The 26646-nt window shown below is 37.2% G+C and overlaps 1 protein-coding gene across 1 annotated transcript in view; it reads right to left on the bottom strand.

The window, feature by feature from the left end:
- Positions 1-26646, bottom strand: part of CTNNA3 (catenin alpha 3) — a 1802815-nt gene that overhangs the window by 605563 nt on the left and 1170606 nt on the right. The gene's annotated exons all lie outside the window — the stretch shown is intronic.

Genomic DNA, 26646 nt, shown 5'->3' with positions numbered 1-26646 from the left:
TATCAATCCTTGTACCGTTACCATACTGCCTTAAATACTAAAGCTTTAAAAATCATGATATCTGGTAGGGTAAGTCCACTCAACTTGCTGCTCTTTTTCAAGTGTTTCTGGCTATTATTGACTCTTTGCACTTTTATAAATTGTATGGTTTGTATTTGTGATGGGAATTATGAAAAATAAGATTGCTTATAAAGGAAAATTGTTTGTCAACTTTGATGTTCTTAGCTCCTCCAGTCAATCATGTGTTTCTCTATGTCTGTGCATTTCTTCCAGTACTTTTTATTTGTTCATTCATTTGTTCATTTTTCTTTCAGTAAATAGGCACTGTAGATTTCTCAGTGTGCAACAGAAACTTGGCCTCTGGGCTCAGAGACTTCAAAATCACTATAGTGACATTATGTAGTTTGCATATGTTGGCAGAAAAAAAATATTTTCTAAATGTAATTAAGTATTATTTCAGAAGAATGTCACACCCTTTATTCTGATACTAATTCATGGATAATAACTGACTGCTCTCAAAACAAACACAGTGGATATATAAGGGAGAGCAAAGCAATTAGAAGATAGAAAAAAAATTAATTCATTTCCAAAAGGTTATATGTATATATTTGTATGCACATATGTATATATGTATATATGTACATGTATGTGTATATATATATATATATATATATATATATATATGAGTATATGTGCGTATTCAAGCAGCCAGCTATCACCGAAAATCCAAGGTTAGTGTCTAAAAATATATGGCAGTGTTAAGGCATTTAAACATTGTAAAAATAATTTTAGAATTGAAAAAAAGTCTTACATTAAATTGATTAGCTTTAGAATATCAAAAATCAGACATTTATTGATAAATCTAAAAAAAATTACCTTATTCATCCATTAATTCAACAAATATCTATTAAGTATCCACTATCAGCCACATACTGTTTTAGGGATTGGGGATATAGAAATATCCAAAGGCAAAACCTTACTCCATTGCTTGCTTTCAGACATCTAAGACTAAAAATAACTGCAAGAAATATTTGTTGAAATCATGCTAGTTGAGTCATGTATGTATTTTCATTTACTCTTCACAACACCACATGAACACAGATATTGGTCCCCTACGCTAGAAATAAGGAAGAAAGACTGAAAGAGGTAGGAGCTCCCATCTAAGATTATCTGTGTATGGATAAGTATGTGTGTATGTTTGCGTGTGTGCATGAAAGAGACAAGAGAGAAAGACAGAGATAAAAAGAGAGGAAGGTATGTGTTCTAGCTGAAAGTAAGATTTTTGTTAATACTTTGAAGGAACTTTAAAATAGAAAATTTGTCAACAATTTATATTGCCTAAGATTGGAAACATGAGTTTATCTCTAAAGCCAACTATCCCTTTGTGCTGGGAAACTACCATGGCAGAACTTATATATTATGCAAATAAAAATTGTTTTTGGAGAAAAAATCTAAAAGCACTAAAACAAAGACTTGTGACTGAAAGTTATCTGTTCTGTTTTCTAAGTGTAAATTACAATACCTGCAGTACTACCTCTAGGAGCCAAGATTTAAATGTTACTAAGTGCAAGGCATTTTGCTAAGACTTTAATAAAATGCCTCATTTATCATGACACTATCCATCCACTGTTACCACAGACATTGTAGAGATGAAGGATGAAACCAAAGCTCAGAGGAGTTTCAGTTTATCATTAGTCATACCTCTTGTAAGTAGGAGAGCTGGGAAGCTGATGATATTAACCAGGATATCATGTGAATAGTTTTCTTAGAAAACTCTTCCTTTTTTTTTTTTTACTATGTATTAACACTTTCATTTACCCATATACTATTGCTTTTTTTTTTTAAGAAAAAAAAAGGAAATAGACATGTGTATTCTTGTCCAAGCATTTGTCCACAGAAAAATGGGCACAGAAATCTTGAAAACTTCAGCAAACATGTGCAGGTCTAATTTTCTTTTCAGTTACTGAAGAAGGGAATGAATGGGGTTTTAGTTGAATTTGGTATAAAAGCACAGCTCAGTCAGCCTTGTTGATGATACTTAAGCACCAAAATCTTGTATACCCACTCCCTGTTGTACTATGATGGAATTAAGGAAGAGAGTATGGTCCAGGTAAGGGCAGAATGGGGTTGCTTCCCCCTAGTTTAGAGTGGAACCAGCAGGAGCCCTGCAAAGGTAATTTGGGCTCACTGGAGCAGAGTTCTCATGATGGAGTATGGGACAGACTAGAGCAAAAGAAAGACCTTTTCCTGAAAAAGCATGAGATAGCACCATCACCGTCAGTAACACTCAGAAATCGCTAGAGGATCACTTAGAAGGTAGTGATATACTTTCTTCTAGAAAAACTGATGGGTAGCCTGATAGGTACGGACAGATTCTGAATTCACACAGCTTAGGTTCAAAGCTTTCTCCTCCATTTATTATTTATATATCATTAGGCAAATCAATCTTTTTTAAGACCCAGTGTCGTAAACTCAAGACTGTAGAAAATAGGAGCACTTCTGTGGACTCCTGGGAGACTTATATGTCAAGATTCATTTAAAGTAGTTAGCATAGAGCCCAAAATAAATAAAGCACCCAAGAAAAGTTGGCTATTACTTTCATCATTACAAAATTGTGGGTAAAACAAAAATATTCCTCCCCTTGAAAGCTTTCATTTAATTAGGGTTGTTGTTGTTAGGTGCCATCAAGTCAGTTCCAACTTATAATGACCCCATGTACAACAGAACAAAACACTGTCTGGTCCTGCACCATCCTCACAATCTTCGCTATGTCTGAGCCCGTTGTTGTAGCCTCTGTGTCAATCCATCCTATTGAAGGTCTTTCTCGTTGACCCTCTACTTTATCAAGCATGATGGCCTTCTCCAATGACTGGTCCCTCCATATTTAACTATGGTTAAATTTGTTTAATAATAAATGGCAAACTTAAAACCAGTTTCTTTTTTGTTGCCCTTACCTCCTACACCTTTACTCAGATTTGAGAAGTAAATAGAGATGTGATCCACAGGATACCGGGAACACTGGTCTATATCATGGAGAAACTCTGCAGGGAATTCATACATACTTGTAGATCAGGAATAGACTACTTTGTGCTTAAAATCGCTCTAACACCAATGACCTTTCTTATCCTCCATTCACTCTCAAAAATATTTAAGGGAAAACCTGAAGGACTTAAAAAAAAAAAAAAAGGTTCATATTTCCAAGAATTTGGCTAACTTAAAACAACTCATACAACAAAAGATCTATTGGAAAATCCCACTATGACATTAAAGAATATTCTAAATTATTTGCTATTCTTTAATATACCTCTTCTTCCTCATTTCAGTCTATTATGTGACAGAAGAGGGAGAAAAATGAGAACCACCTCTCAAATGAACTAATATTACTTTATTTTCTCTGTGGAGGCTATAAGTGCATCAGCTAATCCCTTATAATTGGCAACTTTGGAGTATCTAGTTGCTAATGGAACTTAAGCTCACGGAACTTAAAAGAGAAGCTGGGTGCTAAAGACTGAGGTCTTATATTTGAACAGGAAAAGCCTAAAATGCCATTAAAAAATAAAATCAGTTTATTTCTCCCCTTTAAAAGCAACCAAAAAATCAAACCAAATCCATTGTCATGAAGCCGATTCCGACTTACAGCAACCCTATAGGACAGAGTAGAACTGCCCCATAGGGTTTCCAAGGAGTGGCTGGTGGACTCAAACTGCCGAACTCTTGATTAGCAGCTGAGCTCTTAACTGCTGCGCCACCAGGTCTCCTCTGAAAGCAAAGCATGTTGCTATATTCTCTTCAAAGTATTCAAACTAAATACAACTACTCTAACTTTTCCCAGCAAGTAATTTCAGTTTATAGTAAAAATTGGTGAAAGAAGCTAAAGAGGATATGTGAATGCACAGGTTTCTGGGGAAAAAAATGATCCTTTTTTCATTTATATATTTGAAATTCATATCCTTTAGGTTGTAAAAGAGAAAAAACAAAAGAAAGAGAAAAAGGGAATGAGTGTCTCAGGACACATCTGGACATATGGTGGTCCCAGTATCTGAGGAGCAACATGATTGGGTGCAGAGTGTGAAACAGAGAAAAATATGCAATAAAAAATGTAGAACTGGCTAGAGAAAAGCCCTCATCAGGAAGCAGAAAAACTATGTGGATGGAATCTGTGTGAAGGTGGCAATAATGTTATTAACTGTAATTTCCCGCCCACAGTTGAACTACACAACCATCCTTTACTAGCAAGTTTAAATTTAGGAAACAAGAAACTGAAACAAAATATAGATTTTGTTAAGCAATGTCTAAAAAATAATTATTGGTTAAAGACTCTATAAAAAGCTTGGTGACTGTCACAAACTCCCTAATTAAAATCCTAAGTTATATGAGGAATTAGCAAAATAAATGGCATAAGCCAAACTTGTCTAGGATAGCCGTTGGGCACTGTTGGGTAGATAATGACTGCCACCAATAATTGAATTTGGTGTAGTTTAGTGACTGTCCCAAAGCCCTGACACTAGGTTATATTTATACAAATCTAAGTTCAAATTCTCCCACTCCTACAGACACTTATTAAGTAATTATTTATTAGAAAGTAAGCATAAAATCTTTCACACAAGCTCTTCTACAAGTTTACAAAGTCACTTATCTCTGTTCCTTGAAATAATTGGACCACATCTTGCATGATGCATCACTAATGGCAGCTATAATGATAATCCAGAGGAATGATACCTTCACAGTTAGCACCGTGAAACTGCAAATCCCCTTACACACTTGGACACTAGATCATTTAGGGATCAAGTCTTGGCCGTTTTTATTAGGGTTCAGATTACAGGCATTATGCTTGAAGAATGTTCCTTAGAAGCAAGGATGGCGAGACTTCATCTCACGTACTTTGGATATGTTATCAAGAGGGACCAGTCGCTGGAGAAGGACATCATGCTTGGTAAAGTAGAGAATCATTGAAAAAGAGGAAGACCTCAATGAGAAGGACTGACACAGTGGCTGCAACAATGGGCTCAAGCATAACAATGATTGTGAGGATGGTGCAGGACTGGGCAGTGTTTCCTTCTGTTGTACATGGGGTCTGTATGAGTCAGAACTGACTTGATGGCACCCAACAACAACAACAACAGCAGTATCTTCACAAAATTCTAACTCATCCACATACCTTTAATGCTACTCATTTCACCAATGAAAGCCTATTTCTAAAGTCTATTGTAAGATTAACAAGCACCAAATTTCACCAGTGAAAACCTATTTCTAACTTTCATTTTGCTGATTGGCAAAGCCTTTGGTGTTGATCAAAGATAATGATAACAGAATGGCTTTTAGTAGCCCCTCTGGAGTGAAAGCTTCCTGATTAGAATACCAGTGAGAATTCTTGATTAAACAAACAGTTGTCCCTACAATGCAGCATAAACCATTCCTGATTAAATGTTACAATGTCTGTGCTGAAAATTTTTCAAATAAAAAATAACTAACAAATTATATATAAGCAACTAGCATGAGGGAAGATGTCATATCAGCTATCATAGGCAATAGATCATTTTTTAACTGAAAAAAAACATGTGTGTGTGTGTGTGTGTGTGTGTGTGTGTTAATATTACTAGCACTAGGTTGGGGAAAAGTGAATTGAGCATATCCAAAAGGAGCTAAAACAGATTCCATGGGAGTATATGGTCTATCAAATTAGTTTCTTTAGATGTGTCAAGGGAAGGAAGATAGCTAGAGACTAATGGGTATGGTAATTAAACTAAGCAAAGGTCATGTTCAAAGGTGAAGAGGAAAGGGATCTCTCTCCTCTTTTGGTTTATTAAAAAAAAAATTGATCCTTGGAGCAAATGGGTCAGAAGGTTTGGATCAAAGAGTGATAAACATGTAGGATGTTCTAGACTGCATTGAAAAACCAAGGTAGATTAATCATCAGGACTGACTGGTGTCCACCAGAGTTAGAAAAAAATTCAGAAGCCAGATTATTAAAGTTTTGCTCAGAATCAATGAACTTATCTTTAAAAATATTCAATGAGATACAGAAAAGGTAAACAATTAAATCAGTTCTTGTCCATAAATGGTTCATCAGAGGGTTTTGGTCATGCTTTCAAAATATCTGTTGGATGAATAAATATATTAAGAATGGATTGAAGGACAATTAAATAACTCAGATATTCCATGTGATTCTAGTTTAACACTAGAATAGATATAACAGGAAAAAGAGTTCAAGGAATGGCCAATTAGAAGAGTTACAGAAATTTTAAAGGGATGGAAAAAATAAAGCTATAAACAGTTAAAAATAATTACTCATGCTATTTCTTCCTCTTGATACTACCCACAATCATACACATACACACAGATGTAGCTAAACTGCCACTTCCTACATGAAGAGTTCCTCATTCTTTACTTGTTCATGGTGCTTTATGTACACTTATCTTATAGAATTTACGCAGGGCTCTGTTGTACTGTGATTCATTATCATACATGCCTAGATACTTCAGGTAGGAGCTAGAGCCTCTGAACCCACTGAATTTCTTGTTAATGACTAGCAGTTACAGGATAATGAGGCAAGGAATTATGAAAGTCAGACATAGGCCAGTATCATTTATTGGCCCAACTAGGAAAGGAAATGATGAAAACTTGGCCAACAAACCTTTTATTTATTGAAGATTACACACAACTTTCTATGGCCAGAGGGAATGCTGGATTTCACTTATTGAGTAAAAAACCTTGGTGAGAGCATTTGGTTAACAAATTCATTTTGATGGTTTATATGAAGTGGAAATTAGAAAAATAGATAATCCTTCTGTTTACCTGTTGTGAGTAAACATACATATCCTGGACTATTTTTGTGCCATTCTCCGTGGGGTCTTGTCTTAATATACGTACAGAAGCAAAATGAGTGAAGCATATATATATATAGACAGAGATTTATCTCAAGGAAATGGCTCACATAGCTGTGGAAGCTGGTAAGTCCAAAATCTAAGAGTCAGGTGTCAGGCTGGAGGCTTCTTCTGATTTATGTGGTTTCAGGGGCTGATGAACCCCAGATCGGCAGGTCAGATGATAGGCTGTTGGCCCATGGAGACGTGGAAGCTGATGAATGCTAGAATTGGCAGTCAGACGTCAGGCTGCTGGCTCACAGGACTGTGGAAGATGATGAATCCCAAGATCTACAAGTCAGGTGGAAGGCTGTTGACTCACAGGATTGCAGGAACTGGTGGATCCCAAGATCTGCAGGTCAGGCAGCAAGCTGCTGGCTCATATCCCAAGAACTGGAGGTCAGAGGATGATGCATCGGATGCAGGATCCAGAGGAAGCAAGTAAGCTTTGCCAGAGTGTCTATATATTTTGGATGCAGGTCACATCTCTGAGGAAACTCCCCTTACAACTAATTGGATAATCAAAACAGATCACACTATGCAGGATGACTACGTTATGTAGTGCCAAATTACTTTATTACATAATTGCCAAACAACTGAGAATCATGGCCCAGCCAATTTGACACACAACCTTAACCATCACAGTCTACCCCTTGCCAACTGTTCACATCTCCTTAAACCATACACAATCTCTAAATAAACACAATTACTAAGTCATACTTGCACCTAACATGATACAACTAACATGTGTACAGCTGAAAACTCACTAGACCCGTTTAAATCCTATATTTTATAAGGGAAGGAAGAAAGCAAAAATAATTGCTATATATACAAACCAAAAAAAAAAAATCAAACTCATTGCCATCGAGTCAATTCCGATTCATACATACATATATATATATATATACATATATATATATATATACACACACATACATGTATAATAAAACAAGGAAGAAATACTCATAATTACAGTCCTCATTTCGGCAACTGATCACATGGTCATAACTGGTATTTAGAACTACCTTCTTGCCCCACTCATTCTGTATTCTCTTTACCCTCAGCAAGCACCTCAGCTGGTCATAGTTCTTTCCCTGGTAGGGTGATCGAAACTCTCATTCCTGAAGGGTCTGGGCCATTACTAGTCATGTCAGAATTGGGTTGCTTTAGTTTTCCATTGACTTTAATCATAGGGCATGGTAGTACTAAGAGACACCCTATGAGAGCTCCTATATCCCAGGCATACTCTTTTTTACCTCCATTATGTAACACAAATCTGATTTCCCTTTGGGAATCAGGGTCAATCACACCAGCCAATATGGTAACTCCTTTCGTTGCCAGTTGATCCAGAGGCATGAGAAGACCAAAGTGGCCGGGTAGCATTCTTAATTTTGAATTGTGTTGTTTTTCCAGGGAGGAGCATTCCTCCCCTTGGAACTAAGATCTCTAGACCAGCAGAGCAGAGGGTCCCAGGGATAGGAAGCAAAAATTTTGCAAGTGAGTCACTCAGAGTAATAGTGAGCGGTGCCACGCCCATCTCCACCCCTTAATTCCTGGAACTCTAAATCCTGGCTATGGGAGAAACAGTACCATATATTGGACACTGGTTTAGAGTATAAATAGCATCCTGGAGAACATTGTCCCAACCCTATGAAGTGTTGCCACCTAGCTTGTGCTGTAATTGTGTCTTTAGAAGGCCATTCCATCATTCTATCAAGCCACCTGCTTCAGGATGATGGGGAACACGGTAAGACCAGTGAATTCCAGGAGCATGGACCCATTTCTACATTTCATTTACTGTGAAGTGAGTCCCTTGATCCGAGGCGCTGCTATGCAGGATACATGATGGTGGATAAGGCATTCTGTGAGTCGATGTTTTGTAGTTTTGGCAGAGGCATTGCATGCAGGAAAGGCAAATCTGTGTCCAGAGTAGTGTCTATCCCAGTAAGAATGAAACACTGCACTTTCCATGATGGAAGCAGTCCAATGTATTCAACCTGTCACCAGGTTGCTGGCTAATCACCTCGAGGAATGGTGCCATATCAGGGATTCAGTGTTGGTCTTTGCTGCTGGCAGAATAGGCATTCAGCAGTGGCTATAGCCAAGTCAGCCTTGGTGAGTGGACGTCCATATTGGTGAGCCCATGCATAAACTCCATCCCTGCCACCGTGACCACTTTGTTCTTGAGCGCATTGGGTAATGACAGGAGTGACTGTAGAAAGAGACTGACTGGCATCCACAGAACATATCCTATCCACTTGATTGTTAAAATCCTCCTCTGTCGAAGTCACCCGTTGGTGAGCATTCACATGCAACACAAATAGCTTCACTTCTTTGGTCCATTCAAAGAGGTCTATCCACATACTTCTTCCCCAAATTCCTTGACATCAATTTTCCAATCATGTTCCTTCCAAGTCCCTCATTATCCAGCCAAACCACTGGTCACAAGCCCATGAATCAGTATACAGTCACACATCTGGCCATTTCTCCTTCCAAGAAAAGTTAAAAACCAGGTGCACTGCTTGAATGTCTGTCCATTGGGAGGATTTCCCTTCACTGCTGTCCTTCAGGGAGGTCCCAGAAAGGGGCTGTAGTGCTGCTGTTGTCCACTTTCGAGTGATGCCTATATATTGCACAGAACCATCTGTAAATGAGGAATGAGTTCTCTCTTCCTCAGTCAAATTATCATAAGGAACTCCCTATAAGAACATAGGTGCAGACTGGGAGAGGGCAGGTAATGTGATAGGAGTGTAAATCATGGGTATTTGGGCCACTTCCTCATGCAATTTCCTTGTGCCTTCAGGTCCTGCTTGGGCCCAATGTATATACTACTTCCATTTAATGATGGAGTGCCGCTGTGCACATCCAACTTTATGGCTCTGTGGGTCAGACAACATCCAGTTCATGATGGGCAGCTCAGGCCACATGGTGACTTGGTGGCTCATGATAAGCATGCAGTCCCTACTAAGGCCCAATAACAAGTCAAAAGCTGTTTCTTAAAAGGAGGGTAGTTATCTGCAGAGGATGGCAGGGCTTTACTCCAAAATCCTAAGGGTCTGCGCTGTGATTTATCATAAGGGCCTGCCAAAGACTCCAAACAGAATCTCTATCTGCCACTGACACGTCAAGCACCATTAGATCAGCTGGCTCATATGGCCCAAGTGGCAGAGCCACCTGAACCTGTTGCAGAGCCTTCTCTTGGTCTAGGCCCCACTCAAAACTAGCAGCTTTTCAAGTATTTTGATAAATAGGTTGGAGTAGCACACCCAGATGAGGCATATGTTGCCTCCCAAATCCAAAGAGGCCCACCAGGTGTTGTGCCTCCTTTTTAGTTGTAGGAGGAGCTAGATGTAACAACTTCTCCTTAATTTTAGAAGGAATATCTTGGCACGCCCCATACCAGTGTACTCCTAGAAATTTCACTGAGATAGAAGGTGCCTGAATTTTTGTGGGATTCATTTCCCACCCTCCAGCATGCAAATGTTTTACCGAAAAGTCCAGAGTTGTTGACACTTCTTAATTACTAAGTCCAATCAGCATAATGTCATCAATGTAATGGACCCGTGTGACATCTTGTGGAAGGGAAAGGTGATCATGTTTCCTAGAAACTAAATTATGACTTAGGGCTGGAGAGTTGATACACCCCTGAGGTAGGACTGTGAAAGTGGATTATTGGCCTTTCCAGCTGAAGGCAAATTGTTTCTGGTGTTCCTTTGAAACCAGAATCCAGAAAAAAGTTATTGGCTAGATCAATAGCTGCATACCAGTTACCAGGAGATGTATTAATTTGCTCAAGCAATGAAAGCACATCTGGAACAGCAGCTGTAATTAGAATCACCACCTGGTTAAGTTTATGATAATCCACTGTTCTCCAAGATCCATCTGTTTTTTGCACAGGGCAAGTAGGCAAGTTGAATGGGGATGTGGTGAGAATCACTACTGCTGTATATTTCAAGTGCTTGATGGCAACAGTAACCTCTGCAATCCCCCCAGGAATGTGGTATTGCTTATGGTTTACTATTTTCCTAGGTACAGGCAGTTCTAATGGTTTTCACTTTCCATTTCCTACCATAATAACCCTTACTTCACTTGTCAGGAATCCAATGTGGTGGTTCGGTCAGTTGCTGAGTATGTCTATTCCAGTTATGCATTCTGGTACTGGGGAAATCACTAAAGGATGGGATTTGGGACCTACTGTACCCATTCTTAGACAAACCTGAGCTAAGATTCCATTAATAACCTGATCTCCATGTGTCCTAACCATGACTGGTGGGTCACAGTGATGTTTCGGGTCTCCTAGAATTAGTATCAGTTCAGTGCCAATATCCAGTAATACCTGAAAAGTCTGATTATTTCTTTTTCCCTAATGAACAGTCACTCTCATAAAAGGCTGTTGATCCCTTTGGGGAAGACTGGGAGAAAGATTAACAGTATAAATTTTTGACAGTGTGGTGGGGTCCTTCCTTAAGGGGACTTGTCCTACCCTTCATTCAAGGGGTTGTGGATCTGTAAACTGGCTCAAGTCTGAGTGTTGATTGAGGGACACTCTATTCTGGTAATTCAAGTTAGACTACCATTTGCTTGTACAGATCAAGTAAATATTTAGTAGATTTTCTGTCTATTTCACTCCTAGGGACACCATGACTAAGCAGCCAACACCATAAGTTCATACCAGTCAAACTATTCCAATTACTGCTTGGACTCTGCTGTCTACTATGGTAACCACACCAACCTTGTCTTTGGTAATTAAATGCCGCCACGTATCCCCTACCCCCATGGGGTCCAATCAGCTTCATTGTAGTTAGGTATCTTGATTCAGTTAGGGCAGTTCCCACTGTCAAATCTGACTTACATAAAATAGCAATCACAGCAGACTTCGAGGATACTGGGGCTCCCTTCACAAATTTGTTCCTCACCGTTGTAAAAAGTGTGCCCTCTGGGCACTCCATGAGTGGGTCTGTGGATTCAAGTTGATAAGTTCACTTTAATGTGTCAATTTCCCTTCGGATACCTTCTTCTACTGTATACCAAGGCAGGTCTGGCATTTTAACTTGATTTAGTGTAGGCCACCGCTTAATCCACACTTCAGTGAATCAAACAAATAAACTATTAGATCCTTTTCTAATCTCTCGAGTTGAAACAATGAATGAAGAATCTGTGCTTAGTGGGCCCGTATCAATAAACTCAGACTGATCCATCTTTATGTTCCTTGCACCATTATCCCACACTCTTAATAGCCATTCCCACACGTATTTCCCAGGTTTCTGCTTGTACATATTATAAAAATCAAGCATTTTTTTTGGAGTGTAGCATACCTCCTTCTGGGTCACATTTGTACTTCACCTTTTGGGCCTTGCAGGAATTATGTCTAGTTATAAGTCTAGAAGCAAAAATGGATGCTGGGAGTGGGTCCAGGGAACACTCAGCAATGTCTTGTAAGGTATCTGCCTCAGTGATGCCCCAGGAAATGACTCAGACAAAGGCTTTTCAGACACATCTGAGTTAATCTCATCAGATGCAGATGGGAAGGGATAATGGTTTTACTGGAGAGGATGAACTAGCAGATAAAGATGGAGGAATCTCTTCAGATGGGAGTAAGAGGGCTGGTTCTGTTGTCAGGAGTGACTCAACGGAAATTGAGGAGCTCAATGTCCCAGCTTCCGGATTATTTGCCCATATGTCCCCATCCCAAGTTTCAGGATCCAATTTATTCCCAAACAATGCCCCCACTTTAACTTCAGACCCCATTCAAGGTTGAGAATTCAACTGGCATTGTAATTCAGCCACTCTTATGATAAGACTTTGGGTTTGGTTTTTGGTAGTATCGCTCTGCTACTACAAGAAATGAGGCTTCTTTCAGGGCACAAGTGGTAATTTTCAGGTCTTTTATGTGGCACTTGAGCAGTGATTTTGAAGCCCTGAGCTCATCTCTTTCTTTCACGAATTTGTGTAGTGAAAGCAGGACCAACTAACCAGCTTCCTTATACTTCTCATTCTGATAAAATTGTAAAAATGTACCAAATATGCAATCACCCAGAGCCTTGTCTCTCACAGATATTTGATCCATTGGTGGTGATACTTTTCATATTGCCACTTCATGCCATGGATTGCAGTGCTCTCCTTACTACTGGAGACAGAGTCATCAGCACCTTTAAGGCTAGCCAGACTTAACCAATTTAGAAAGATTATCCTTACAATTTTGTTTCTCCAGAACCACTCTCAGTACCAAATATCTTAGGCTGGTTTCTCTAGAGAAGCAAAACCAGTGATGCATATATAAAATATATATAGATAGATTTATCTCAAGGAAATGCCTCACATAGCTGTGGAGGCTAGCAAGTCCCATATTCATGGGTCACGCATCAGGCTGGAGGCTTCTCCTGATTCACATGGTTGCAGGGGCTGACAAACCCAAGATCAGCAGGTTAAATGACAGGCTGTTGGCTCATGGAGCTGTGGAAGCTGACAAATCCCAGAACTGGCAGTCACGTGGCAAGTTGCTGGCTCACAGGACTGTGGAAGTTGACTAATCCCAAGATCTGCAGGTTAGGCGGAAGTCTGTTGACTCATGGGACTGCAGGAACTGGCGAATCCCAAGATCTGGGGGTCAGGCAGCAAGCTGCTGGCTCATGTCCCAAGAACCGGAGGTCATACCTTCAAGGAATATCCCCTTATAGCTGATTGCCCGATCACATCAGATCACATCATGGAGGATGACTACATCATTACGTAACGGTCAAACTACATCATCACATAACAGTCAAACTACATTATTACATAACTGCCAAACCACTGAGAATTATGGCCCAGCCAAGTTGACACACAACCTTAACCATCACAGGTCTCTTATCCTGTCTTTGGGGACAGTCATAGCCTCTGACACCTCTACCATTTAACTTCTGAATTCTATACTTATTATGATAATTTATGAGTGTCTGATATTTTTCCTCCTGGAATGTGGGGTTTACACTATTTTCTCATATCATGTTATACATAGCAAACACTTCTTATTTGTTGAATATTTATTTTAGGTTTGTAAGACAAAGGTTTAAGAAGAATATGATGAAAATCATTAAAAAAAAAAAAACAAGCATGAGGAAGTAGAGTCAAGAACTTGTTCATTGAATCAGAAATACGTGAATCCTTTCAACCTGAATCAGATAGTTTTTCAACACCTAAAGGGAAAAATTTTTATACAAAGTGTAATCAACATATAAAAAATTTTCTATGATCTTATATAGACAAAACATAAACTCATTAAAGAAGAAATTTATATAAATTCATAAACCATAGATCCATGATTGATTATTGAGACAGGGTATTTTTGGAATATATCTATGGTATCATTAGGAAAGTTCTCAAATGTAAGTTCTCTTACATAGATTGAACTTCTCTGTCCACTTGAACTCAGGCAGAATGACTATGGAAAATGAAATATAAGCAAAATAGTATTTCTTAGCAGAAGTTCATGTGTAGTTCCCACATTTTCTTTCCCCTGCCTGTTTGCATGAGGAACCATGTGTCAAGATACAACCTCCATCAGTATGAGTCCCTGAGTAACTAACACATGCAGACATCCCTTTCTGACTTGTAATGAACAATGCACACACATGCGGTAAGAAGTAGACCTTTTCTTTTAAAGCTGCTGAAATTTTTCATTGTTTGCTACCAAAGCATAACCTAGCATGCCCTGTCCAAAACAATTCCTCAAATTTGATGCTGATATTTTGAAATTGGTTCCCTCAAAGTCCTCAAGGCCCTCCAGTAAAAAGCCATGAGTAACACAGAAAAGATGATATTGAGAAGTAGTTTCAGTCCCCTAGTCCCCTAGAAACTTCAACCATAGCCATTTCATTTTTATCTGTTTTATTTAGATAGTTCTGTTGTTCCCAACTGCTTCCCAAAAAGAAATGTGAACGCTGCTTTTTATGAATTGAATTGCGTCCATCCTAAAATTATCTTGAAGTCCTAACCCTTGCACCTATAAATATGACCCTTTTTGGAAACAGAGGTTTTCTTTGGTATGTAATGAGATCATACTTGAGTATGGTGAGTCCTAAACTTAATCCCTTGAGTGATGTCTTACAAAAAGAGAAGAATATACACAGACACACACAGGGGAAGACAGATGCCATGTGAAAACACATCTGGGAGCAACCAAGAAACCCTGGGGCCACAGAAGCAGAAAGAATAAGGATCCTCCCTTAGAGCCCACAGAGAGAGAAAGAGAGAGAAAGCAAGGGAATATAGTCCTGCCAATGCACTGAATGACTTCTAGGTTAATTTTTGTTCTTTAAAGCCATCCATTTGTGGTATTTTTGTTACAGCAGCACTAGGTAACTAAGACAACTTTATTGCCAAGCTCTTTAAATCCTAATTTAGTCAGAATACTAAATTGCACACCATAGTCTTGCTCTAAAATAGCTTTATGCTTCATTAATTCCACATACATTTAATATGGACCTACTACACACAAAGATGGGTTACAAAGCTTTGTGGGAGATACAAGAAGTAAAACGTGCACTTCCTGTCCTCCAGAATCTATCATCTAGTTGTGAAGGTTTATGATAATTATTTGGTAATTTTTCTTAATGGGATGTGAGAAGCCTATACACTTTCATTTAATATACTTATTTCTTCTCAAGGGAATGCATGAGGTTAAGGATAATGACCATTATTTTATGAATCTGTTCTGAAACTACATATTTGCCTACGGGGAATAAGTACCATCTTCTGATCTCCCACCTGAAGTCTGTTTTACTTAGGAATCTTGCTTGTTAGGTCTTTTTTATTAAATAGGCATTGCTAAACAGATTAGGGAAAGTCTTGTCTCTTTGTATCCCCAGTGAGGCAAAAGAGAATACAATAGGATTTCTATGGCAGCCTAATTTACTTTACAAGTAGAGTGATTAGAAGGGTTAGAAGAAGTACTCCCCTTTGTTAGACTGGCAGCCTGCATGAGCTTACAGACACTGGAGTGTATGGGCACAGTCAACCCTTCTGTCCTCCATCCCTACCCACCAGAAGAGCAGTTCCGGGACTAGAAAACAACTGAATATTCCCATTATTATCCATACTGAAAGCAGTATGGATAATAGCTGAATAATGCATGGTATTGGAACTATAACAAATAAAAGGCATACGAAATATTAAAATTAAAATGAATCAAAGTATGATCTGACCCAGAAAGAAGAAATATTCCTAATTTTACTACCTTCTAAAATAAGAGATAAACAGAAGTAATTTCAAGGCCAAACAAAAAAACCAAACCAGTTGCCATGCCATCCAGTCAATTCCAACTCATAGCAACCCTACGGGACAGAGTAGAACTGCCCTGTAGGGTTTCCAAGGAGCGACTGGTGGATTCAAACTGCTAACCTTTTGGTCAGCAGCCAAGCTCTTAACCACCGTGCCACCAGGGCTCCAATTTCAAGGCAGCAGGGGATAAAATAAGTGCCACGAATGTCTCAGTGCCATTCTTTTTGTTTGGAATGCCCATTTTCTTCTTCCACATTTTCGTCTTTTGAGTACCTTCTAACCACTAAGGCCCACTTCAAATTCTACTTTTTTTTTCCCCCCTCTAATTTTCTCTAATCAGTCCACTAGGGATCACTCTTATCTTCTCTCTGGTAATATTGCCCTCATTACAGCATATTTAGTACTGAATGGTTCACCAGCTGTTCCACATATATTAGTCTCCTCTCTCTAAACAGAAATTGATCTGTTATTTAGTACCGGCTATGAAACTGCAAATTCCTTTTTCCTACCTTTCTCAATGTTTTCCATAAGGAAATCATGACTATACCAAACATCCTATAAATTCTGCATCATCTATTTCTGCATAATTCTCTTCACTTCTTAATCTATCTACTCCATCAGAGATGAAAATTTCCAGAGTGTGAGAATTACGGTTCTTAGTGAATCCACCATCTTCTTTGTTACATATACTAATAAATTATTTAAACTTTGATTCCAGAAGTTTGCAGACATTCAGCAATTGATGATAGTAACCACCTGTGTTCTCCCTACTTTTAAAATCTGGAAGAGCATTTTCCCCTCTTTAGTTCTCTAGTGCTATTATTCCCTGTGGTTCTGCAAAAATTACTGAAACTAGTTCTACATCAACATCTGCCAGTTCTCTCAGAATTCCACAATGTGATTTGTCTAGCCTTGAGGTTTGAAATAATTTAAGGCAGCCAGGTACTTTTACCATACCACTGACTGGGCTTTGGCCCCCTTAACCATGTTTGTTATATCCCATCTAGTTTAAAAATCATTCTCCTTGACAGAGATGGCAGAAGCAAAAGAGGAGTTGAATAGCTCTTCATTTTTCCCTCTGTTACCTGATTTCTCACCATCTGGTGTAAAAAGTTGGGCTTGTCTCTTCCTTGTTCTTTAATATGAATTGGGGTTTTATGACATCTTGAAAAAGGAACTGAAAACTATGAACATACCAAATTGTACTAAAAAGCACAGATCATCTCTAGGGATATGTAGGGAGAATATTACTAATTGCTGGATCAAATTTACAAAGAGCAAGGAGATAGGAATGAGACAAGGATACAAAATATTCATCTGGAACAATCAAAAGATCAATGGTGACATAATTATAAAACACGAAACTAATGTTCTAACCGAAGCATGTTTTCCCCTTCAGTTGATAATAATTCAATGTGCTGCACTATATAAAATAGCTTTATAATGCCAGTTGCATTTCTTTTGCAAAACCACAATGACATACAGAACAGAAATGGGTGGTTTGCAACAAAGGTAATGTATTGACACCAAGAGCCCTTAATAACCTTCTAAACCCCTAAGAACCGTTAAAATCCTTCTAAATCCACATCCATCTGCTCTCCACAACAAATATGCTCAAAAGGTTAAGAAAGCGGTAGTCTGCGTCTCCCTTGCCATTTCACTCCTTACGAAGTTAAGTGCCTGTGAACTTTCTGATTCACTTGGCTCTTTTTAGTTTTCTAGGGTCTTGACTATAAATTCTATGCTACTATTAATGCACAAGTTCTTTAGAGAGCAGGAGACACAATTCATTACCCAACAGCATGTTTAAATATTAAATAAAACCAGCATTTTAAAAACAACAGAAAAGAAAACTAGTTCCAGTTAATCAACTGAATATTAAAGTCGTAAATAGCAGATACGGGGAGCCCTGGTGGCGCATGGTTAAGCACTCAGCTGCTAATGGAAAGGTCAGCGGTTCGAGCCCACCAGCCACTCTGTGGGGAAAAAGATGTGGCAGTCTTCTTCTTTAAAGATTACAGCCTTGGAAACCCTATGGGCAGTTCTACTCTGTCGTATAGGGTCGTGATGAATCCGAATCAACCTAATGGCAGTGGGTTTCGGTAGACGGTAAGGCCAGGTGGAATTTCAGGATATTCAAGACTTGTTATTCCATATGTTCCCAGAGACAGTAGGAAACACATTAAAAATTCTAATATTATAATAAATACCCCTTATAGAATTTATATTTCACCATTCTTTGTTACTGCGGTAAAATATATATGACAAAAAATTGCTGTTCCAAACATTCTTAAGAGTACAATTCAGTGACATTAATTACATTTACCACACTGTGCAACCATCACCACTATGCATTAAAAAAAAAAAAAAAGATCTCCCCAAACAGTACCACTTACCTAAAGCAACAGTAGATTTTATCTGTGAGTTGATGTCCTCTCTACTGTAACTAACAACAACATTTATATTAAAAATATTCCCAAGATTAGGTCTAGAGTTTATTTACACTTACATCAACAAAGAGCTGTGAAACTGGTTAATGAGCTACCTGGAGTAATGTCTTCCCAAACTCTTTCTTAAGCCTGGTAGCAGCAAAGGAGCAGGAAATGGAAGAAGAGAAATACCGCTATCAGACATAAAGATTGTTTGGAGGCTGGAAAGTTAGGAAACAGGAAATGTAACGGCTCCTATGTGCAGAATGAAGGAAGGATCAGGACATTCATTTTTTAAGTAACCTTGATCTAGAGTCAACCAATATTGTTGAGGGGACTCTGCCACAGTCACTCTGCCATGCACTTTCCAAACCATTGTCTAATTATTTCTGAAGATTAACTGTCAGGTAGGAGTTACTACTCCCATTTAACAGAATAAAGGAACAAAGGGTGAGAAGCAATTTTCCCAAGGCCACATAGCTAGTAAGTGAAAGAGGCCACATGATAAACAGTAATTTCCTTTGCAAGATGATGAACTGGAACTGTCTCTTGTAAGTTGAATGGGGAAAGCCAAGGAGAAGCGGGAAGGAAATGGTGCCTGCATTCAATGCTGTATTACCAAACCACCAGTTTGTAGCAAATATCGGTCCCCCTATACCCCTTCAGCTTCCAGGTAAATGTGCCTATTTATTGGTATATTAACATGTTGACCACAGTAGCATGGCATATGCATAGTCCACTTTGAATCAGGAAGGTAAAATTAGTCCATGGACAGCCTGTAAACTCAGAGTTCCAAATCCATCCTGTCAATTTAGCAACCACATTCTAGGATTACTCTCCAGAAGGATGGAAAAGAAAGTAACTTTTAATAAGAATCAGATTAATGAATGAAAAGAAATTTGATATTAGAATGCATTTTAAATAACCATGATTTAGACTTGAACTTAGTGCTATCAAAGGGACATGCATTTAAAAGGACTATGTCTAAGGAGAAAAAAGGATATTGGTTATAAAATAGTTTATTAGTATCTGGGTATACAGAGATCAATGTAGTAATCAATGACCAACTGTGATTCCTTACATCTCACTGATTATTACCAGGATATAAACGTGCCTACATAATTGGGAAGTTCAGCTAAGCTTCATTGGAGAGGAAAGGAAAAACACACCGGGAGGCATTTTCTTTAGCTCAGGATAGAAACTACTTCCACTAGGCAGTAATGACATCAGTTGAAGGAAATTTCCTAACAACTAGATAGCATACAAAGACGGATAAAAAGAGAGTATTTTTTTTTTTTTTTTAACGTTATTTTCTATATCATTTTCACTTAGGTTAATTGGACACTTAGCTAAGCCAAATATGTGATGATGCACACTTGAAAACCTTCCACTAAAATCCTAAGAAAGCCATGTTTTTTAGTATCATCATCCATAGTCTGAAAATCATGCCAATGTCAAAATATGAACCTGGATATGTTTCTAATTCCATGGAATGAATAACTGGGTAGGTTAATAGATGCTATAAGGAATTTACTTAACTACGTAGTGCTCAAAATAAAACAAAAATATTCTAATAAAGTCATTTGTAAATGCAATATCTAAAATATGACAATGAAGTGACTTTCAGTTTGATTAAATGGCATAATCACTATTTCATTACCATAATAATACAGAAAAAAACTATGTAAATATTCTATATGGTAAATGCTAGACTTAAATTAAGTAATCTACTGGAAAAAAATCAGATTCTTACAGAATCTTATAGGCCCCTAAATGACAAAAATAAATTTCATTTTTAAGGACAATAAAGAAGTATTGGAAAGGAAGCCTGGATCATTACCACATGGTTGTCATTTATTTCTTTAATGGTAAGAACCTAGTTCTACTTCACTGAAACAAAAAATAAACTAATGTAAGGGATCAATTTAATGATCTTTATTAACGTACTATTAGATAAAAGGCACTGGGCTAAGTGATCTGGAGATATAGATGAACGATTTAACATTCCTACCTTCTAGAAGTTTCAAAATGATAGAGAACACAAAATAGAAAAAACAACTATATGGCAAAAAGTGATAGAAGTTATAGTGTAAATTGAAAATTATGATGGAGCACAGAGAATGACTAGATGATAAATAAAGGTTTAAAGGAGAAAATGGTTTTCTAAGGAGAGAATTTCAGCAGGTTGAGATGAGTATGGTGAAAAGGACAGAAAATTACATCCCATGATGAAACACTATGTAGGGATAATTTTTCTTTTAATAATAAACTGTACTCTGATTGATATGGAATATTATGTATTAAAGATGACAGCAGCCATTTGGTCACTTGTTGCAAAACAATAATAGAAAATCACTTTTTCTTCATTTTTCTATACAAAATACACCACAGAACAGTAAGAAGTTAAATGAAAGAATTCTCCACCATCTTCCAACATATCATTTGCATTGGTGTACATGTTTCAAAAGAAATAGAAGAGATACACATAGGAAGGAAATTAGAATTGAACCAGTCATAAACCAGAAGAAGACATGGATTCTAAAAATCCAAGAGTAACTGGATTATCCTTGTAGAACACATATACATCAAAAAATCATGTCTATAACTCTCTGTTCTGAGGGTCAGTTCCCAAATTTATCTGCTACAACAGTATTTTAAATTCTTCCTTATAAAAAAAGTCAGGATCTGGGTCAAAGAAGTAGAAATGTGGTATTTTATTATCAGTGAGTGGAACCTCTGTTTCGATGTCCAAGGAATTAGTCTTGTTTGATAAGTAATATTTCTTAACAACAGCAAGAAAATCTTCTCGATTTTAACAGCTTTTATATATTTAAAAAAAAAAAAAAAAACTAACAAGAAGAATCTCCACAAAATACTCTTTTATAGTTTCAGGGGGGGAAAAAGCTGATCTTTCATGGACATCTAATCAAGGGTGTGTTTCCTTATGGCTCCTTACATATGCATCACTGCCAGATAAGCTGAATTTTTACTTGTTCCTTAAAACTTATGACAATTCAACAGTGCTCAGCCAGACGCTATTAAAAGTACGGCATTTTCATTTTCTTCACAGCTTTTTCCAAAGGCACATTAAAGTTTTCTTCTCTACTGTCACAGCAATCATTCCGGTTCGTGACATACAATGCTTGAAAGACATCTAAATCCCACATTTCATATCACTTGTTAGTGCCTAATTAACCAGAAAAATTTAAATTCAGTGAATTACAAAATCAAATTGAAAACACATCAGGTTTTACATTAGGAAATAAAGATCTTAGCATGTAAACCTTTAGCACTGTAGGGAATGAGCTTCATCTTTTATATTGGTGAAAGGTGCAAAGTGATCATTTTGTGCAATTATACAACTAGGAGAAGCCCTGATCTGGAAACAGTACTATACCAAAAAGAAAATCACTTTGCATAGCTATGCTTAATTTTTGCCATCTGCCTAGAATAGTTATGCTACATATACATCTTGGCTTTGCTCTAAACCTTTTGTTTGGTGATTCTGAAATATAAACAGAGTGAATTCTGTTCTCCATCACTTGAAGGCTGCTCTTGAAGAAATTAAATGGGAGTTTATCTAAGTAAAACAGATTTAATTAAATAAATGTTTATTAGGTATCTGCAACATACAAAACCCTATATAAGGCACTGCAATGAAGTAAAACCTAATAATCTGTACACATTCATGGTTTCTAGCTGCTTTGACTTTATTTTTTACTAATTTGATGGATTTTGTTTGTTTTTTACATTTAAATTATTTTCCAGAGTCTCACTAACTTCCAGGGGATAGAGGGAAAAGAAAAAGTATCATTTTACCACTCAAACCATATTTAATCTAGTTCAAAGGGATTTTTATTTTGCCTTATTATAACCATCAAAATTATCCCACTGTTTCTGCATGAACACTCAAGGATTTATAGAACAAGGGACTTGAGTTTTTGTTGTTTGATTCAACAAGGAAACGAGTAACAAATAAAAAGCCAGGCTTAAGAGTTAGGTATATCTTGATCCCTGATTCAGGAAGGTTCTGGATGGAAGACTCAGAATCATGGTCTAAACATGACCTCCATATCTTGACATTAAAAAAATCAAAAAAATTCAACAAAAATCATCATGTAGAAACTAATTTGAGAGGAAGAACAATTTTTAATAGGAAATAATAGGCAGACACAACTAAAGGGTACCTAAAGTAACATCATTACCATTTACTGAATTGAAACTATGAAAAATTCAGGAGTTCTCTGTGATAGATTTCTATCTATCAAACATTATTATACTAGCCAAAGTCACTCCTGGTGGGGCAATGATTGAAGAAATATTAAGGTCTTGGAATAAATGGTTCTACACATATTAATGGTAGCATTTCTTATGAAAAAAGGAGATGTTAAAAAAAGCCATGTACTAAAGTAAAACAAAACAAAAACACACACACAATATGAAAACACAAAAACACTGATACAGGAAAATTATAAACTCATTTATTTAAATAGCGATAGTAAAAATATACCATACTTTATTAAAGGTACTTTTAATCAACACAGTCACCAAGTATTTTTGTTTGTTAAATGTGATAAACAGAAGCTAATAAAACTATAACTGATTTATCATCTTAGAATAAGTTTCCCTTGTTCCTTAGCAGCTTTTATACTTTAAATATGATGTTAGCTTAAGATGCAATGGTCATAAACACCTTACAAATTTTTAAATAACTGTATTTTAGAATCTAGAACACAAAGAGACAAGTCACAAGGCTGTCTCCATGAAATCTTCCATGAAGTTAGGTTAACAGGATTTATATACAATTTATTATGGAAGATGTTTGCCTGTATTTTATTGACTATGCTAAGGCATTCGACTGTCTGGACCATGACAAATTATGGATAACAATGCAGAGAATGGGAATTCCAGAACACTTAATTGTGCTCATGAGGAATCTATACATGGATCAAGAGACAGTCGTTTGAATAGAACAAGGGGATACTACATGGTTTAAAGTTAGGAAAGGTGTGCATCACAGTTGTATCCTTTCACCAAACCTATTCAATCTGTACGCTGAGCAAATAGGAAGCTGGACTATATGAAGAAAAACAGGGCATCAGTATTGGAGGAAGACTCATTAACAACCTGCATTATGCAGATGACACAACCTTGGCTTGCTGAAAGTGAAGAGGACTTGAAGCACTTACTGATAAAGATCAAAGACCACAGCCTTCGGTATGGATAACACCTCAACATAAAGAAAACAAAAATCTTCACAACTGGACCAATAAGCAACATCATGATAAACCGAAAAAAGACTGAAGTTGTCAAGGATTTCATTTTACTTGGATCCACAATCAACACCCATGGAAGCAGCAGTCAAGAAATCAAAAGACGCGTTGCATTGGCAAATCTGCTGCAAAAGACCTCTTTAAAATGTTGAAAAGCAAAGATGTCACCTTGAGGACTAAGGTGCCCCGACTCAAACCATGGTGTTTTCAATTGCCTCATATGCATGCGAAAGCTGGACAATGAATAAGGAAGACCGAAGAAGAATTGATGCCTTTGAATTGTAGTATTGGTGAAGAATATTGAATATACCATGGACTGCCAAAAGAACAAACAAATCCATCTTGGAAGAAGTACAACCAGAATGCTCCTTAGAAGCAAGGATAGTGAGACTATATTTCACATACTTTGGGCATGTTATCAGGAGGGATCAGTCCCTGGAGACGGACATCATGCTTGGTAAAGTAGAAGGTCAGCGAAAAAGAGGAAGACCATCAATGAGATAGACTGACATCATGGCTGCAACAAGGGGCTCAAGCATAGCAACAATTGTGAGGATGGCGCAGAACCAGGCAGTGTTTCGTTCTGTTATGCGTAGGGTCGCTATGAATCAGAACTGACTCGATGGCACCTAACAACAACATTATGGAAATACAAAGTGCATAAATCAACATCAAGACAGTATGGTAGATTCAGATTTGCAAGGAGATATTAAATAATGGCATGGAAATTTAAATTTTGTTATATTGAATTATTTAGATACACAAAAAGCAAATATTTTCCTTTGGCTCATGACTGTTTTCCACGTATAACACGAGAACTGTATTAAAAATAGAAAAAACCCTAAGTTTTATCCACAACTGAAAGTTTCTAAAATCAACTAAAATTAAAAAAGTTATGGGGAGCTGTGTGGCCGTCGGTCTGGATGTTAACAGATATTTTAAAAATCAATATATTACAATTAAGTGTTAGATTTTTGGTAGTTTTAAGTGTATAAAACTTTTTTCTAGTTTAGATTTTGTATAGTCATATTCTAAAATTACCACGTGTCAGGTAAGTGCACTTGCATTATGAAAGCTGAAATCTCAAAGCAGCTGGTTCTCTACTAGTAAATTTATGGTACAGGGTGAAAAACGAGCATTTACATTACAACGATCACATCTTGGACCCATTGCTGAGTGGGGAATGCTGTGTGAGAAAGAAAAACTTTCCTTCTACTTCCTTGTATAATCTGTAAAATTAACCATAAGATTCACCACATTAGGAACTTTTATTAATCCAAATTAAACTGATTAATTGGATATGCTTAGAGTTGAGACACTGCCCAGAAATAACTAAATGCAAGTGAAATTATGAGGCTCACTTTCATTCTCTTTTGGTTAAAAGTCTCTATCAATACATCTGGCTATTGCAAATAATATGTTTGTTACTATTGTACATATAGTCACTGAGACAATTTTAAGCAAATCTTTTATGAAAACTGTATTTTATTATCCAAAGCCTTTATAAGTACATAGCTGGTACATCTGCAGAATTTAGGAAATATTTATTATATTTTTATACAAGTCCAAAATACAAACCCTTAGTGCTATTGATGCAATCAGTAACATTATTGACGATTACTCCAGTTCTACTTTAAAGTTGTAGTAGAAATTCTTTAATTCGACTGATATTAACAAAGTCAAAAAAGGAATTCCAATTATGGCTTTTCTGAAGATCTAATTCATAATATTCAAACAACAGTCCTGTAGTATGCCTGTTGTTCATTCAAATGAGATTGTCTTGAGTGAACTTACCTGTTAGTGCATGGGATAACATGTGATAAATTGCAGTTCACATGTCCAAACTACTCTTCCGCTATGTAAATACAGGCAGTAATTCAAAACATAATTACCAATAGAGCAAAAATGGATTACTTTGGGGAAACCTATTCAATCATCTTTAAATACATGCTTTCTCCTTGTTTTTCCCTGACTTATGTAAAGCTGTGTCTGTAACTTCTCTTCAGTCTCCACAATGATAACTGAACCGCATACCGTTACATGAAAATGTAATCACGGAGAATCCCGGGTGAAAAAAAAAAAAATATATATATACATATAAAATTTACAACCACAACAAGTCTCTCTTATTTTTAGCCAGTTGCACAGGCCATCCTGCATGTAAGTCACCACCATCAGTGGCTTAGACGATCCAGGCTGCAGGTCATTACCGGACTAGCCTAATGAGGAAAAGTGTCTTTCTTGGTAAATAGAAAACTGAGTTATTCAGCTTAAGGTGGTTCTAGTCATCAAGGTGGTTCTCACCTTCCTATTGTTACACCTCAGCTGTGTCAATCTTGTGCTTTAATTTCTTGGAAGTGGAGTGAAGAAAATGAGGAAACACCTGTTTCATATTTAATTTATTTTCAATTATAAAGCAATTAAACATTGTTTAGCTGTACACCACCTACTTCAGAAAGAATGCTTTCTGAACTACAAAACACTACTGCATGAAACCCAAAGGGATCTACATAAATGGAAAAACATACCATGCTCATGGATAGGCAGACTCGACACTGCGAAAATGACAATCCTACCTAAAGCAATTTACAAATACAATGCAATCTCGATCCAAATACCAACAACATTCTTCAAAGAGATGGAAAAACTAATCATTATATGGAAAAGGAAGAAGCCCCGAATTAGTAAAGCACTACTGAAGAAGAAGAATAAAGTTGGAGGACTCACACTACCTGACTTCAGAACCTACTATACAGCTACAGTAGTCAAAACAGCCTGCTACTGGTACAACGACAGATACATTGACCGATGGAACACAATTGA

The sequence above is a fragment of the Trichechus manatus genome, unplaced genomic scaffold (genome assembly GCF_000243295.1).
Source record: "Trichechus manatus latirostris isolate Lorelei unplaced genomic scaffold, TriManLat1.0 scaffold00163, whole genome shotgun sequence".
NCBI lineage: Eukaryota > Metazoa > Chordata > Mammalia > Sirenia > Trichechidae > Trichechus > Trichechus manatus.
The sequence above is the reverse complement of the archived record's forward strand: the minus strand, read 5'-3'. Positions and strand labels throughout refer to the sequence as shown.